The sequence below is a fragment of the Sciurus vulgaris genome (assembly GCF_902686455.1).
Source record: "Sciurus vulgaris genome assembly, chromosome: 2".
NCBI lineage: Eukaryota > Metazoa > Chordata > Mammalia > Rodentia > Sciuridae > Sciurus > Sciurus vulgaris.
Window position 1 is genome coordinate 176,749,796 of NC_136462.1, and position 16,415 is coordinate 176,766,210.

The window sequence follows — 16,415 nt, forward strand, 5'->3', positions numbered from 1 at the left end:
TTTTTCATGGGAAAAACAGGTAAAATCTAATTCCAGGGTGAGCCAGTGGGAAACCAGACAGAGTTGAAAAGGGCTGGAGAGAGACCAATGGGAGGCAGGCCGGGGACATTTCTGGCTGGGTTTCAGTTCATTTCCCCCCAGCTTGGAACCTACTAGACAATTCCAGGCAAGAGGAAATGCCCATCTGATGTTGTGAGTCTCCAGTGAAGTAGAGGCCAGAGGGCAGGTTACACAGTTCCTGCTCTGTCCTCATTGCACTGGGTTGTATTTGCCCAGGCTCATGTCACCGACCCTTCTGGGATCACATCGGATCCATTCTGTATTTCCAGAAGCCGTTCCTGGGACAGAGAAGGCTCTCTGTGATAGCACCAGGGAGAAGCCTCCAGGAGAGGGGCCCCAAGGCTTATGCCACCAGGGGCACAGTGCTGGCCTGGAAGCTCAAGATGGAGCTCAGCCCCACCCCAGTCTGGCTCATGGGGCCCCAGAGAGAGTCGGCACCCAGCCAGAGGCAGCAGACACCTCCACAGCTGTGGGTTTGGGGTGGATGGAGAACTTTGCCACAGTGACCACTTCCCCAGGTCTGGCTGGGGAGTGGGCACTGGAGGTATAACGTAGCCCCAGGCTGGCAGGAGACCAGGCAGTGGCTCTGGGCCCTACAGAGCCTCCTCCAGGGCTGCCACCCAGCACAGATCAGGGACGCCACGTACCTGGCCATGTCTGCCTCACCTGGGCAGGTCCAGATCACCCTCCTGCTCACCCTCCTGCTGAGACTCACAGGTGAGTCCTGCGTCCTGTCCACAGAGGCCCTCAGAGCAGGCAGGGAGGCCCCCAGGGATTACCACATCCAGGCTTGTGTTCCAGGGAGGAGGCTGAGGCCAGGAGGAGCAGCTGAGCTGTTTCCCTCCCTCGGGGCTGTTTGGCGTCTTTCTCTCAGCGTGGAACTTGTGGGAAAGGGCGATGGTGGGAGCTTGGGAATCAAGGGAGAGGCATGTGACACCGGATGAGAGGCTGGCCTGGGGGCAGGAAAGGAGCGCAGGGTCCCTGATGCCAGCTCTGGGCCAGAGAGGATGGGAAGCCAGGAAAGAAAGAGGGAGAGAGAAGTCACCAGGGCGCGGAGTTCTGGGCGCGTCTGTTGCATCCTGGGTTTGTCCCACTCTCAGCATGGATTTGTCCCTCTCTTTGGCAGCTGGGCGGCCAGTCATCTCCCTGACGGGCCCCTCTCAGAGGACCACCCCGGGAAATTCAGTGCCTTTCAACTGCACTGCTGGCCCTTTCAGCTCCAAGGACTTCAATGTCACCTGGTTGAAGGACAGAGATGAACATCCAGCCACAACCCAGTTTCAGATGGCCAATGACACAGGCAGGTACTTTGTAACCAGCAAGGCATGGGTGCCACTGACCAGAAAAGAAGTCCTGTCTCGGATCACCTGCCAAGTTGCCCACAGGGACCTCGCTGAGCCCCTGCAAATGACCTTGAATCTCTCCCAAGTGCTCCAAGGTGAGCAGGAGGTAGTGTGGTGGGGCAGCGTGGGCTTTGGGTGTTTTTGCCTGAATGCCCATTTCACAGTTGGGAACCCAACATTCTTCATTCCCATCCCTGACGACATGGGGACCTACCCAGGTCCCCAGGGCTGGGGATGTGGCTCAGTGGTCCAGTATTTGCCTAGCTTGCAAGAGGCCATGGGTTCCATTCCCAGTTCTGCCAATCAATCAGTCAACCAATAAAAATTAAATACATATCAGCTGTCTGGGTTTTTGCCATAGCTCAACCACTTTACAAGTTGTATGATCTTGGGCATACTTTGGTTTCCTCATAAAATGGAAATAAAATTAAGACCTGCTTTGTAGATTTCCTCTTGAGATTAAATGAGTTATTCCTTATAAAAATACCTAGAACAATATCTGGCACAATATCTAGAACAATATCTGTAAGTGGTTTACAACTGCCTGATTTTGTTCGCAATTGCCTGAACCTAACTTCTGGTTCTGAACATCTTTGTTTTATTAATTTCACTACTGTTTTTAATGTTACATATTATTCATTCAATAAATAATAGCCCCTGTTATGCCAGGCACTGTTAAAAGTGCTGGGACAGAGCCATGAACAAGTGCCTGTCCTCCTGGGCATTGCATTTTAGTATTCTTACAATTCTATTTCATGATATGAATTATTTCAAACATACTGGAAAATATATGCAGATAGTCACAACCTCCACCCACATTAATAATACCGTGTAGCCCTATTTGCCTTCTATTAAGCATACAAGAAAAATTATTCCTTTAAAAAGAGAGTGCAGTCTCGAGGCTGGCACCTGGGAAGGGGAGACCTGGAGGGGACAAGCAGGCAGCTCGCTCTTCCCGTGGTTCTCTTTCCGTTGCCGTCTCCAGTCATCCCCACGCTAAAGATCAGAATGGAGCACACCGGAGCCCGTGTCCTCGCGCAACAGAGAGTGAACCTCACTTGCCTGGTGAGCGGCTTCTACCCCTCCTACCTGCAGCTCACCTGGATGGAGAACAGGCACACGATCCCCACTGTGGAGCAACCCCAGGTCATGAGAAACCCAGACGGGACATACTCTCTGGAGCACACGCTGCAGGCAGAGGCCACGCTGAACGGGAGCGAGTTTTCCTGCTGGGTGGTCCAGGACGAGCAGCCCCCCATCCAGACCAACATCACCCTGCGAGCGCAGGCCCCCAACAGGGGAAAAGGTGGGTGACCCAGTCCCTGGGAGCAACGTGGTCGGAGGGTTGGGAACTCAGGGCAGCCCCGGGTGAAGGTGGAGGGAGGGAGGGCTGGGGTTGTAGATGAGTGGTAAAGTGCCCTTGGGTTCAATCCCCAGTACCAAAAAAAAAAAAAAAAAGAAAGAAAGAAAAGAAATGGCAGAGATGGCCGACCTCAGGATCCAGATCCCTTCTAGGAATCCTATTAATCAAGACTGATTCCATTGGAAATTTCTGGAAGTCAACTTTAAAGAGGCTAGGAATTGACTCCCTTCGCTGGGAAAGAGGGTCCCTCGGGTCCTCACATGGAGTGGGCATGAATCCCCCTCTTCCTCCCTTCTCCCCTCTCCACCTGTCTCTTCCATACCTAACCCTCCTTTCCGCTCCGTTTATTTCACTCCTTGCGGCTTCACACCATCTCGTCCACCAGGGGTCGCTGCTCACTTAGTTCAGAGCCTGAGCTGGGCGAGCGGGGTTTCCTTGGTCCAGCTTGAACTGGCTTGAGAGAATCAATGACTGGCCTGGAGCGGGCCGGGCGGCGCGCAGGCGTGGTGGTGGTGTGGAGACTGACAGACCGGTGAGCCCTAGAAAGGGCTGACCGCTCTCCAGACCCACGCGGAGTGGGGAAAGACGTTCCTGCAGCTGTGCGGGGGTATTCGGTGTGGTGTGCCGCAGCGCAGGCTGAAGAGGGCGCAAGGATGCTGCGCGGCAAAAACAGCCCCTCTTCACAGCGAGGCGTCCACCCTGCCTCTGTCTCTCCTCGGCAGGATTGGCCTTTTTTGCTGCTGCAAATGGGCAATGAGCCCACCTTTAAATTTCTGTGCCCCGCCCCACTTTTTTTATTGCTGTGCAGAAATAAGGGAAAGGTTCACCCACTAGTAATGCACAGGTCTGGGTGAAAATTTTCAAAATGGTCCTTTTTGATGCATTATTATTATTTTTTATTGACTTACTGAGTTTTTTTTTCCCTAATTTTCCTCCTTCACCTGTGTACAGTGTATCAGTTCACCTGAGACCATCGCTTAGATCACACCCCTGTCTTGCGCAGCTGGGTGGCCCCCCGGGGTCTGCAGGGGGAAGGACAGCCTCTCTCTATGATCTGAACACACCTTGAAGGCAATACTTCCTGCAAACCTCCCCCAGAGCTCATTCAACACGGTCCCTAGCACATCGCCATGCTGTCGGCGTTCCTACTTGGTTAACACTCGTAGAGCATTTACAGTATTCCAAGAGCCCCAGTAGGATAGCTCATTCTTGACTGACAGTCAAGGGACCGAGATCTGGGAGGAGACTGTCATGCTGGCTTGGGTTAGTCTATTCATAAATGCTATTTTCCTGTACTTTTTTCCTCTATCCCGGCTGAGGATGCAAACTTCAGTGTTGTCTCAAACCTCTTTCCAAAACTCTGTTTAAAATACTCTGTTTCTGATGTTCACTTCTTCTGAACTGCCACATCTGTCTGTACCCTTCTGTTCCCACAATGGATGCTTAAACTCTGGGGCTTCTAGAAGCCCCTAGCCTGGGTTCCATCTGGTTCAGCCTCTCCTCCATGAGCACTTCCCAGCATCTTGAGAGCAGGGAATGTGTCTTGGTTTTGGAAGCTGCAGAACTTTGGAGTCAAACAGATCAGTGTCACGCTGCAGGGCTGCCACCGCCATTCCTGTGGTCTCAGGCAAAGCCGTTCCTCGTTGTGCAGTAACAATTGCTGTTCCGCCTGGTGGGCGCCTGCTGAGGATTCCTTTCCTTGACTCCTGTGTGGCATCTGGACCATGGGATCCATAGTCAGGATGTTTGCAGGCTTGGTAGTGCCCAGCCCAGAGCTGGGAAGAGCCCAGGCAATATTAAAGGGTGAAGTAGACGCAGCTGTAATAGGAAAAAAAACCCTAGACTTGGGGTCAGAACTTGTGGGTTGCAACGTCAGTTCTGTTTGCTGTGAAGCCCTTGGGTGAGTCAGGACCTTCTTTGAGCCTTTTCTTTCTCTGTTCGCATTTAAAATGTGATTATTAATAGCAGTTCCTCAGATGTGCATTTAAGAGTACATGATATAATAGTTGCCATAGTGATTACTATGCATGTTTTCTATACTAGTTCTTTTACTTGCTTTATTGATTAACTGAGAATTAAGAATCGCTCCCATTTTATAGACGATGAAACTGAGGCCTGGAGCGTGAAGTTGCTCAGACTCAACTTGTGGAGGAGTTGGGAATGCAAATGCCATTGAGGCACCCAAAGTCTGTGCTCCTGACCTCTCCCTGCAACCTGCCTAGGAGACGTGAGGGGAGTCTCACCTTTTTAGGGACTGAGTGGTGTTCAGGGGCACAGACCCTCGGACCAGACTAGCTAGCTCAGAACCCCTGGCTCTGTCACTGATGAGCTGTGGATCTTGAACAAGTTGACGAGCTTGTCTGGGTCTCAGTTTCCTCATCTGTGTAATGGGAATGGTGACAGCTGTATCTGCTGGGCTGCTGCGGGGACTCGGTGAGTTGGAGGGGTTTGTAAGCAGGGTGGGACATGGATGTTTGCTGTGCAGCCTTGGCCTCCTCTACCTGCCGTGATCCCTTGTGGAGTCCTTGCCTGGCCTCTGCTCTCAGCCTCCGAGGCTAGCTCCTATTAAAAGGCAACATTTAAGTCCCGTGGAAGAGGAAGCACCAGCCTCTGGCCTCTCCACGGAGCTGCTGAAGGCTCGTTCACTCTGGGATTTGGGTGCCCCAGCGTCCCCTCACGGGAGGGTCTCTTCTTGCAGGAAGGATCATGACCCCCACCTCTCACAACGTGGAAGGCCCCCGGCAGCGTTCAGAGCCTGGCACGAGCATCCAGCTGACCTACACGTCCTCTGGACTCCACACACGTCAGCTCAATGTGACCTGGCTCAAAAACAACCACAAGCTCCCCACATCTAAGACCGACATCCTGTCCAGTGGAGACACCTACAATGTGACCAGCAGAGTGCTGGTCCCTCTGGAGTATGAGGACCTGCTCTCCCTGGTCCTCTGCCAGGTGAAACACAGGTCGTCATCGATTTTCCAGAAACCCATCAGCCTGAACCAGTACCTCCGCGGTAAGACCTTTCTCTCTGCTGGGCGGCTTAGTCAGGGCAGAGGTGGGCTGTGGACTTCTCTGAGCGTCAGTTTCTTCTTTGAGAAATGGCCTCACTTGGTTGTGGCAGAAATTCCATGAAACAGGGTGCTTTGTTCATATGAACCTCTCAGAAGGGGCACTTGTTGCTGTTAATTATTATTATTCACGGTACCCTCAGGACTCTCTTGGCCCATGTGTAGAAGGGAGGCTGAGCATCTCTTTATCTTCTGAGGATTTAATTTCCATTATTATTACTTTACAGGGAAGAAGATTTGAAGGGATTTGCAAACTTACAAATTTGTTAGAAGAGGATGTCTTTAGGGGACTAACTCTAAAATTTTTTTATCTCATTTTCTTTTATTTTCCTGGGCTGGATCAAAGAAGCGAGGGCTCCCCAAAGCTGTCAGGCTGCTGAGTGAGAAGCCTTCGGCCTGAATACAGGCTTCCAGCTCTGCGGTCCTTACCAGCTGTGGGTTTGCCTGAAGTTCCTATGTTCTCTCAGCTTCGCTGTCTTTGACTGTCTAATAGGAAATGCTCATTTAGAAGATCCTCTTATCTGAGTATTTATTATATAATTCCCTGGAGCTAGGGCAATTGTGCAGAGAAGCAAAAGTCATAGAAAATACAAATGTCCACAAGTGAATTATTCCTCTAAAATTAGCTGTGGCTGCACCCCGCACGCCTCTTGGGCTGGGTTTCATGGAAGCATCTTTGTGACTGTCTTTATTTGGGTTTCCCTGAAGGCAGAGCCTGAATCCCAGGATTTGGGGACAGAGGACTGGGAGGTGATTCTGAGAGTGGGAGATTGAAATGGGTTAGGGAGAATAGGCAAGAAATGGTTAGTTGCTGGGCTAGGTACCCCTGGGTCCCTGAAGCTCAGCGCCACCGGGGACCCGAGAGGAGACTGGGATGTACTTCTGTGGACAGAGTGGCTTTTCTTGGTTAAAGAGAAATCCCAGGCAGAGGCATGGAAAGGCGTTTCTGGATCTTGAGTTAGGACTCCCCACGTGTGGTGCTGCCTGGCGTGGCTCCCCAGAGGCTACCAGCACATGGGGGTGGCGTGGAGCCCAGAAAGCCCCTACTGCAGGGGTCCGCCCTGCCTTGATGGATGTGTGGCCACATCAGACTGTACCAGGCAAAGAGAATCGACTTCCAGGACAAAGCGAATTAGGAGATTCTGCAAAAGTGGTATTTCAAGAAGTTAGATGCAGATAATCCTGGAGAAGAGCCGGGATCATAGGCAGTTAGAAATGAAAGAAGAAGAAGAAGAAAAAAAGTCTCTGATGATCATGATGCTGTGGGCTGTTCAGAAGAGAGCGCTTTGATTAAAAGAGTCCCCTGCGAAAAGCGGTGGAACCCTCAAATCATTTCAAATAATTTTCCAAAATCGCCTTTTAATGATGGTTGCTGTGAATGTGAATTTGAAATGAAGGATTTGTGGGTACTCGAGTTGAAGTTTGGGATAAAGAAAATTACGCCAGCTTTCCTTTTCCTTCCAGGAGTTGATGCATAGTTGCCGTAATATTCTCTATTTACTTAAAACATAAATTATTTTTATAACTGAAGTGGTTTTCAAGATGAAGTTTAGCCAGTTCCTCTTTGACCACTTCTGTGAAATTGGAGCCTGATTTTGTACAGCTTCCGTCTAAGTATTTTCTTTTTCTTTTTCTTTCTTCACGACACCAGGCAGTTCTGTGTCCACATTTGAATTTGAGAGGACTACATAAGAACACCCACTCCAACAAATGCCATTTGGTTCATGGGATCAGTGCCCTCAGCTGTGTCCAGGCCTCTGTCCTCCCCCAAATGCCCTGGACACCATGCCACCAGAAGAGATGGGTTGCTTGGTGGCACTGCACCCTAGCCTCTTCCCTGAGGGCACCACCCACACGACCAGACCTTCACCTCCTGGGTCCTCCCTTCCAGGTCTTGCTCTTTGCTTGGTGAAAGTCCCTGTGCTGGGCCTGAGCACCGATGGGGACACTGAGCAGATAGTAAGCCTCAGACGGGGTCTTGCCTTGGCTATCTGCATCCTTAGCAGCATCACCGAGAGAACTTGATAGGTCTTGGAGGCTGGGAAACAATATTTTGGGATCAGTCACTCTCAGCTCCTTCAAATTGTACCCGCCAAGAACTTCCTCCCCAGACCCTAGACCAGAGCTGACGTCCATCTTCAATAGACCCATGAGTGCTGACTCGATGTTAGAAACTTCATGATTTCAGGCTTGGACACACAGGAAAGATGAATTGCATAAGGTGATGTCTTGCTATGGTGGCAGGGCCAGGTTCAGAATCCAGAACACCAGCCTGTCACAGGGCTGAGATCATGCCTTGTGATCATACAAAATCTATGGAAATGTGTCATATTTTATTGGATTTGAGAATAGCCTAAGGTTCCCTGTTGTGAATACATTCCATTGCATAGCTGAAAATCTGGTTGAAAAAAATTCTAGAAGCCATTAGACCCTAATATCAGAAGCCTAGAATCATAAGTGCCTTATAGTTGGGGTATCAGATTTACAATGGTAAAATGCTCTTTCTCTGGTATAATTCCAGCTTTGCTAACTATAACCAGAGCAAGTTACTTCTCCGCAATGAAGTTCCTTCCTATTAAAATCTTAGTGTCTTGGACTTAAAGACGTCTAGTGCCTATGAACCCTCAGATCTTAGAATTATCTAGTCCTAGAGTAAGCTGACTGATTTGTAGCTTCTTAAATGACATTCATACCTCAACTTTCCTTCTTCAATGACCAACGTGGAAAAGAAAGAATGGCTTTCACCAATGCCATTTATCCACCCACCCATCCATCCATCCATCTAAACATGCGTTCCCTCACACATTCAGACACTCATTCCACCATGCATTTCTTCATGCACGTACCCACCCATTTACCAACACCCAGACCCTTCTCTGTGGTAAGCCTGGTGCCAGGTCTGGGCAGATGACCCCACCTCCAGGGAACTCTCAGAGGAATTCTCACAGTAATTGTCTGCTTTCTCCTGGTTTCGTCAGTTCCCCCTACAGTGACAGTGTCCCAGTCTTCAACTGCCTCCGGCTTGGTGGCTGTTACCTGCCACGTGCAGAAATTCTATCCACAGAATATGTATCTCACCTGGCTGGAAGACTGTCATGTGCTCAAAGGGACCGCTCAACCCAAGTCCAAGCAGAATGAGGATGGTTCCTACAGCTCAGGAAGCCTGCACTTGGTGAACGTGTCCGGGCAGAGGTCCGAGCAGCTGGTCACCTGCAGGGTGCAGCACCAGGAGCGGCCTCCCATCCAGGCCAGCCTGGTACTGTCCACAGCGCCCCATCCTGCCCACGAGCCCTTTGGGAGCCCAGGTCAGTTCACCTCTTCTCTCACGGGCACCTGGGTCATCTGTCTCCTGAGTGGATTCCAGAAGGTGCTGGAAGGAAAGGGAGCTTGGTGATCATTGAGGTCTTGCCAGATTAGGAGTCTGACTTCTAGAATAGTCAGAACGATTTCTGGCCAGTGGCTTCCTTTAGATGTGGTCATCTTGCCAGGGTCTGTCATTTCTGTGCAGAGTGGTCTCCCAGCGTGACCTCCTCGAAAGTACCCTTGAGAGAGGGTAACTTAGGGCTCTTTCACTGGTGACTCAAGTTGGTTGTCAGCAAGACTCTTGTTGAACAGTCTGTTTGAATCACATGGAGTGAGCTTGCTGTACATTGCTCAGTAGGACTTGCTTAAACAATCTCGCCTGGGGGCCGCAGATGTCTGCTCCCATGATAGATCCGGCTCTTGCAGTTAATTATTGCACAGTTTCCTCATCTGCAGATAGGGTCTTCCTTATTCATAGCATCCTTGTAAGGATTAAATGCATGAATATGGGTATAGCCTACATGCATGACTGCAATAAAGCCAGCTACTATTACTATTAGTTGAATTCAGGTAGAATTATTTTTAAATCATTTCCAGGAATTATAGCCGTGCAAACTTAGCAAATGAGTCAAGGATCTCTCAGAGACTCAGTTCACTCATTTATGAAATGTTGCTAATGGTACCAACTTCCTACAATTATAGCAAATGTTATGATAAATGACCACAGGGCCTTGAGACATGGCACAGGTTGTATTCGATTTGTACCTGAAGAGCCTGGCACATTGACTGGTGGATGTCAAATACTCAAATCAGCATTTACTGGGCCAGATTCAAGGTAAGCCTCATAGGTCAAAATCACCTTTCATGTCCGAGAGAGCAAAGTGTAGAGAAAAGAGCTCAGGTTTGGACTAAGAATTGGGTACGACTTGCTGGCTCTGGAACTTCCTGGCTGCCTGACCTCGGAGAAGGTGTTCACCCTCTCTGTGCCCCATTTGATGGCTGCTTCTGCTTTGTGGCATTTAGGTCCAGAGACATCTACCCTCACCTTTGTGGCTTTCCTCTTGGGCATGAAGGTGATGCTGCTGGTGAGTTTCACAGTCACCTACATCTGCAGGTCATGGAGGCTGTGACAGGTGAGTTCGGGGTTGGCCTCAGTACTTAGGGAAAGAGGTCAGGGTCACAGTTTTGGGCTAGCAAGAGAAATTCAGGGCAAGGGCACAAAGGCACTGTTTCAGCCAGTTTCTTTCACAGCTGTGACCAAAAGACTTGACAGGAACAATTTTAGAGGAGGAAGGGTGTATTTGGGGCTCATGGTTTCAGAGGTCTCAGTCTGTAGATGGCCGACTCCATCGCTCTGAGCCTAAGGTGAGGCCGAACATCATGCAGAAAGGTGTGGAAGAGGAAAGTAACTCAGGACTTGATAATCAAGAAGCAGAGAGAGACTAAGCTCAGCTCACCAGGGACAAACTACATACACCAAAGGCTTGTCCCCCAGCGACCCGTCTCCTCCAGCCACACCCTTCTTGCCTACGGACATCTCCCAGATAATCCATTCAAGTGAATTAATGCACTAATTAGATGAAGGCTGTCCTACCCCAGCAACTCCTCACATCTAAGCCATGCAAGTCACACAGGTATGGTACAGTCCCTTGGAGTTGGAAGATTTTCAAGTTACGTTCCTGGACTGCGTAAGTGGGAGTCCAAGTGTAGGAGTACAATGAATGTCAAGACCCAGACCCCAAAGAGTCCCCTAACTGTGATGTATTTCAGTGTTCATGTGACACAGCTTTGAAATGAATGAGGCAGATAGTGCTACAACCAATTCTGCTGGCCATGGCCCAGTGATGCTAGGGCCGTGGGGAGGCTGCTGAGAGACCAAAGAAAATAACCAGAGAAGGCGTGAGAGACAGAAGGTTTATTGAAAAATGCTTAAAATCAGCATAGTACAGTGATGCAGCCACATCAATGTTCATAGCAGCTCAATTCACAATAGCTAGATTGTGGAACCAACATAGATGCCTTTCAGTTGATGAATTGATAAAGAAATTGTGGTATATATACACACAATGGAATATTACTCAGCCATAAAGAAAAATAAAATTATGGCATTTGCAGGTAAATGGATGGAGTTGGAGAATATTATGCTAAGTGAAATAAGCCAATCCCCAAAAAACCCAAGGTCGAATGTTCTCTCTAATAAGTGGATGCTGATACATAATGGGGGGTGGGTAAGGGAAAATGGAGGAACATTGGATTGTGTAGAGGGAAATGAGGGGAGGGGTGGAGGCAGGGGAAGGAAGGTGGTGAAATGAGGTGGACATCATTGTCCTATGCATATTTATGATTACACGAATGGTGTGACTCTACATCACATTCAACCAGAGAAATGAAAAGTTGGACTCCATTTGTGTACAATGAATTCAAATGCATTCTGCTGTTATGTATAACTAAATAGAAAAAAATGCTGTGCAGAAGGTCCAGGGGCCATGGGCTGGACAGATGGCACCCCTGTCCCTTACAGTGCTTTGCCAAGTAGCACCTCTGTCCCTCATCACGCTACTCCAGAACACACAGTGACCACAGGCTGGACACACATCATCTCTGTCCCACAAGGTGTGTCACCAGAAATAGTGCCTCCATCAGACATGGTGGCACACACCTGTCACCTCTGCTACTCAGGAGGATGAGGCAAGAGGCTCACAAGTTTGAGGTCAGTCTCAGGAACTTGGCAAGACCCTGTCTCAAAATAAAAAAATAAAGAGGGCTGGGGATGTGGCTTGGTGGCAGAGCACCCCTGAGTTCAACCCCCCAACCCCCAAAAAAAGAGAGAAGGAAAGAACACCCCTGTCTCTCACAGCACCTTGTCAAGAGCCATCAGGACAAGGAGCACTCACTCTCAGCAGTGCCCTCAATTCTGCCCGTTTCCACAGTGACAGGGACTTTAGGAGTGGGGTCTTAGGAGTAGGGTCTTAGGAGGGGGTTTTAGGAGTGGGGTCTTAGGAGGGGGGTGTTAGGAGTGGGGTCTTAGGAGTGGGGTTTTACGAGGGAGGTCTTAGGAGTGGGGTTTTAGGAGTGGGGTGTTAGGAGGGGGGTCTTAGGAGTGGGGTTTTAGGAGTGGGGTCTTAGGAGTGGGGTTTTAGGAGGGGGGTCTTAGGAAGGGGGTCTTAGGAGGGGGATTTTAGGAGTGGAGTCTTAGGAGTGGGGTCTTAGGAGTGGGGTTTTACGAGGGAGGTCTTAGGAGTGAGGTTTTAGGAGTGGGGTCTTAGGAGGGGGGTCTTAGGAGTGGGGTCTTAGGAGTGGGGTTTTAGGAGGGGGGTCTTAGGAGGGGGGTCTTAGGAGGGGGGTCTTAGGAGGGGGATTTTAGGAGTGGGGTCTTAGGACGGGAGTTTTAGGAGGGGGGGTTTTAGGAGTGGGGTTTTAGGAGGGGGGTTTTAGGAGTGGGGTCTTAGGAGTGGGGTCTTAGGAGTGGGGTTTTAGGAGGGGGTCTTAGGAGTGGGATCTTAGGAGTGGGGTCTTAGGAGGGGGGTTTTAGGAGGGGGGGTCTTAGGAGTTGGGTCTTTGGAGGGGGGTTTTAGGAGGGGGGTCTTAGGAGGGGGATTTTTAGGAGTGGGGTCTTAGGAGTGGGGTCTTAGGAGTGGGGTTTTAGGAGGGGGGTTTTAGGAGGGGGGTCTTAGGAGGGGGATTTTTAGGAGTGGGGTCTTAGGAGTGGGGTCTTAGGAGTGGGGTTTTAGGAGGGGGGGTTTTAGGAGTGGGGTTTTAGGAGGGGGGTTTTAGGAGTGGGTTCTTAGGAGTGGGGTCTTAGGAGTGGGGTTTTAGGAGGGGGGTTTTAGGAGGAGGGTCTTAGGAGGGGGGTTTTAGGAGTGGGGTTTTCGGAGGGGGGCTTTTAGGAGTGGGGTCTTAGGAGTGGGGTCTTAGGAGGGGGATTTTAGGAGTGGGGTCTTAGGAGTGGGGTTTTGGAGGGGGGGTCTTAGGAGGGGGGTCTTAGGAGGGGGGTCTTAGGAGTGTGGTCTTAGGAGGGGGTCTTAGGAGTGGGGTTTTAGGAGTGGGGTGTAAGGAGTGGTGTGTTAGGAGTGGGGTTTTAGGAGGGGGTCTTAGGAGTGGGGTTTTAGGAGGGGGGGGTCTTAGGAGGGGGGGTTTTAGGAGTGGGGTTTTAGAAGGGGGGTCTCAGGAGGGGGATTTTTAGGAGTGGGGTCTTAGGAGTGGGGTTTTAGGAGGGGGGTTTTAGGAGAGGGGATTTAGGAGTAGGGTTTAGGAGGGGGGTCTTAGGATGGGGGTTTTAGGAGGGGGTTTTAGGAGTGGGGTCTTAGGAGTGGGGTCTTAGGAGTGGTGTTTTAGGAGGGGGGTCTTAGGAGGGGGGTCTTAGGAGTGTGGTCTTAGGAGGGGGTCTTAGGAGTGGGGTTTTAGGAGTGGGGTGTTAGGAGTGGGGTGTTAGGAGTGGGGTCTTAGGAGGGGGGTCTTAGGAGGGGGATTTTAGGAGTGGGGTTTTCGGAGGGGGGTTTTTAGGAGTGGGGTCTTAGGAGTGGGGTCTTAGGAGGGGGATTTTAGGAGTGGGGTCTTAGGAGTGGGGTTTTAGGAGGGGGGTCTTAGGAGGGGGTCTTAGGAGGGGGGTCTTAGGAGGGGGGTCTTAGGGGGGTTTTAGGAGGGGGGTCTTAGGAGTGGGGTTTTAGGAGGGGAGTCTTAGGAGGGGGGTTTTAGGAGTGGGGTTTTAGGAGTGGGGTCTTAGGAGGGGGGTTTTAGGAGTGGGGTCTTAGGAGTGGGGTCTTAGGAGTGGGGTTTTAGGAGGGGGGTCTTAGGAGTGGGATCTTAGGAGTGAGGTTTTAGGAGTGGGGTTTTAGGAGGGGGGTCTTAGGAGGGGGGTTTTAGGAGTGGGGTTTTCGGAGGGGGGTTTTAGGAGTGGGGTCTTAGGAGTGGGGTCTTAGGAGGGGGTTTTTAGGAGTGGGGTCTTAGGAGTGGGGTTTTAGGAGGGGGGTCTTAGGAGGGGGGGTCTTAGGAGGGGGGTCTTTGGAGGGGGGTCTTAGGGGGGTTTTAGGAGGGGGGTCTTAGGAGTGGGGTTTTAGGAGGGGGGTCTTAGGAGGGGGGTTTTAGGAGTGGGGTTTTAGGAGGGGGGTCTTAGGAGGGGGATTTTTAGGAGTGGGGTCTTAGGAGTGGGGGTTTTAGGAGGGGGTTTTAGGAGAGGGGATTTAGGAGTGGGGTTTTAGGAGGGGGGTCTTAGGATGGGGGTTTTAGGAGGGGGTTTTAGGAGTGGGGTCTTAGGAGTGGGGTCTTAGGAGTGGGGTCTTAGGAGGGGGATTTTAGGAGTGGGGTCTTAGGAGTGGGGTCTTAGGAGTGGGATTTTAGGAGGGGGGTCTTAGGAGTGGGGTTTTAGGAGGGGGGTCTTAGGAGTGTGGTCTTAGGAGTGGGGTCTTCGGAGGGGGTTTTCGAGTGGGGTCTTAGGAGTGGAGTTTTAGGAGTGGGGTCTTAGGAGTGGGGTCTTAGGAGGGGGGTTTTAGGAGTGGGGTCTTAGGAGGGGGGGTCTTAGGAGTGGGGTCTTAGGAGGGGGGTTTTAGGAGGGGGGGGTCTTAGGAGTTGGGTCTTTGGAGGGGGGTTTTGCAGAGACAGTGATGTCACCTGTCGGCTTTGTCGTTGTTCCCTGTGTGGCCAGTGTGTGAGAAAGCAGCTTTCCGTGGACAGCACTAACTTGCCCTGACCCCCAGCATCCACCAGAGAGGGCCAGTATCCCTCTAGATAATGTTTATCTGGATGTTCCAGAGCAGACTCTCCCTCATTGTTTCCTTAGCGTGGCTGGGCCCTTTGGGGATGAAAGGGTCATCGCACAGACATGGTGTTTTACTGTCCTTTTCTCCCAGGACAACACATCAATGAATAGCACATACCCTACAGACGTGAAGGTTCTGACTGGTGGCGGAGATGAGGGGGGCGTGGGAGAGAGCTCAGGACCCAGAGAGGGACTGGGAAGCGGTTAGTAGGGGCTTTATTCCTGATCTGCTCCTCAACTCAGGCCAAGCAGAGTACCCGTCACATAGTAGGTCCTCATTAAATACGTGTGGACTCAACACATGAATGAACAAACAAACGCATGAGTGAATGATTCCCCTGACAGCTCCTGCATTCCCTTTGACCTGCTACCTTCTATTCTCTCTGACAGGCTCAAATGGAGAGAAGAAGCTCCGAGGACCCGGAGGTGACCCCAGGCCCCTGCTCTTCACTCTGCCACCCCCACCACAGATTGCTCCCCCCGTGCCCCTTCTGATGATCCTTCCCTCTGCGCTTTGGAGCTGGGCAGGGAGGGACTTGAGTCAGAGGACATGGGAGTCTCAGACCTGATGGACTGGACTTCATATTGACTCTGCTTCCATCCAGGAGGATCAAATGGATGAAGAAAACAGGTGTCCACCTGCCCTTGATCGTGAGCAGCCTTTAATATTCAGAGGACGTTTTGCCTTTACCCAGGGCTTCTGCAAGGATGATGTTAACACGTACAGAATTTGAAATTACTGTGTGTTGAATAAGCATTTTTTGGTTCTCAAATATATAAAAAATGACATTTGGAATATCCCCGGCTCTACCATATTATCTTTGCAAAATAGTAACATTTTTCCATTATGTTGTTTAGTTTTTATGAAGAAAAACTATCCCAAATTTGGTGTTCATTCTCAAGTGTGATTTTATACTTTTTACAACTTACATATAAATCCTTAAGCAATATGTTGTGTTATTTTGCATGTTTTAATTTGACACAGATGCTATTATATCACACGCAGCATTTTTACACTTAACACAGTTTGTGGATTTGTTATGTGGATTTATGTAACTCTGTATTATTCATTTGCACTGATCTATGTTCTTCTGTTGTCAGAAAAGGCACAATTCTCTAATTATTCTTTTATAATGGATATTGAAGCTTTAGTCAATGTTTTTGCCAGTATAATTTTGTGACAAAAATTCTTATGTTTGTTTCCTTGGACACATGTAGGAAAGTCCTTCTTGTTCCTCTATTGTGGTGCACAAAATTGCAATATTGGTAACATTTGAAAGTTTTTTAGTATACAATTGTTGCTCAAGTTATGCTCTTTTTGTTTTGTCTTTAGCTGTTTGTTTTTTCTGGTGTGTGTGTGTGTGTGGTGTGTGTGTAGTGTGTGTGTGTGGTGTGTGTGTGTGGTGTGTGTGGTGTGTGTGTGTGTGGTGTGTGTGTGGTGTGTGTGTGGTGTGTGTGTGGTGTGTGTGTGTGTGTGGTGTGTGTGTGTGTGTGTGTGTGATAGGCAGTGGGGATCTTACTTT

At 50.1% G+C, this 16,415-nt stretch overlaps 1 gene segment (V, D, J or C); it reads left to right on the plus strand.

Annotated features, from left to right (window-relative positions):
- Positions 1 to 524: 524 nt before the first annotated feature.
- LOC306654689 (Ig gamma-2B chain C region-like) lies at positions 525 to 15,842 on the plus strand. The segment is given in 6 exons: positions 525 to 777; positions 1,187 to 1,360; positions 2,389 to 2,709; positions 5,465 to 5,779; positions 8,813 to 9,139; positions 15,283 to 15,842.
- Positions 15,843 to 16,415: the final 573 nt, after the last annotated feature.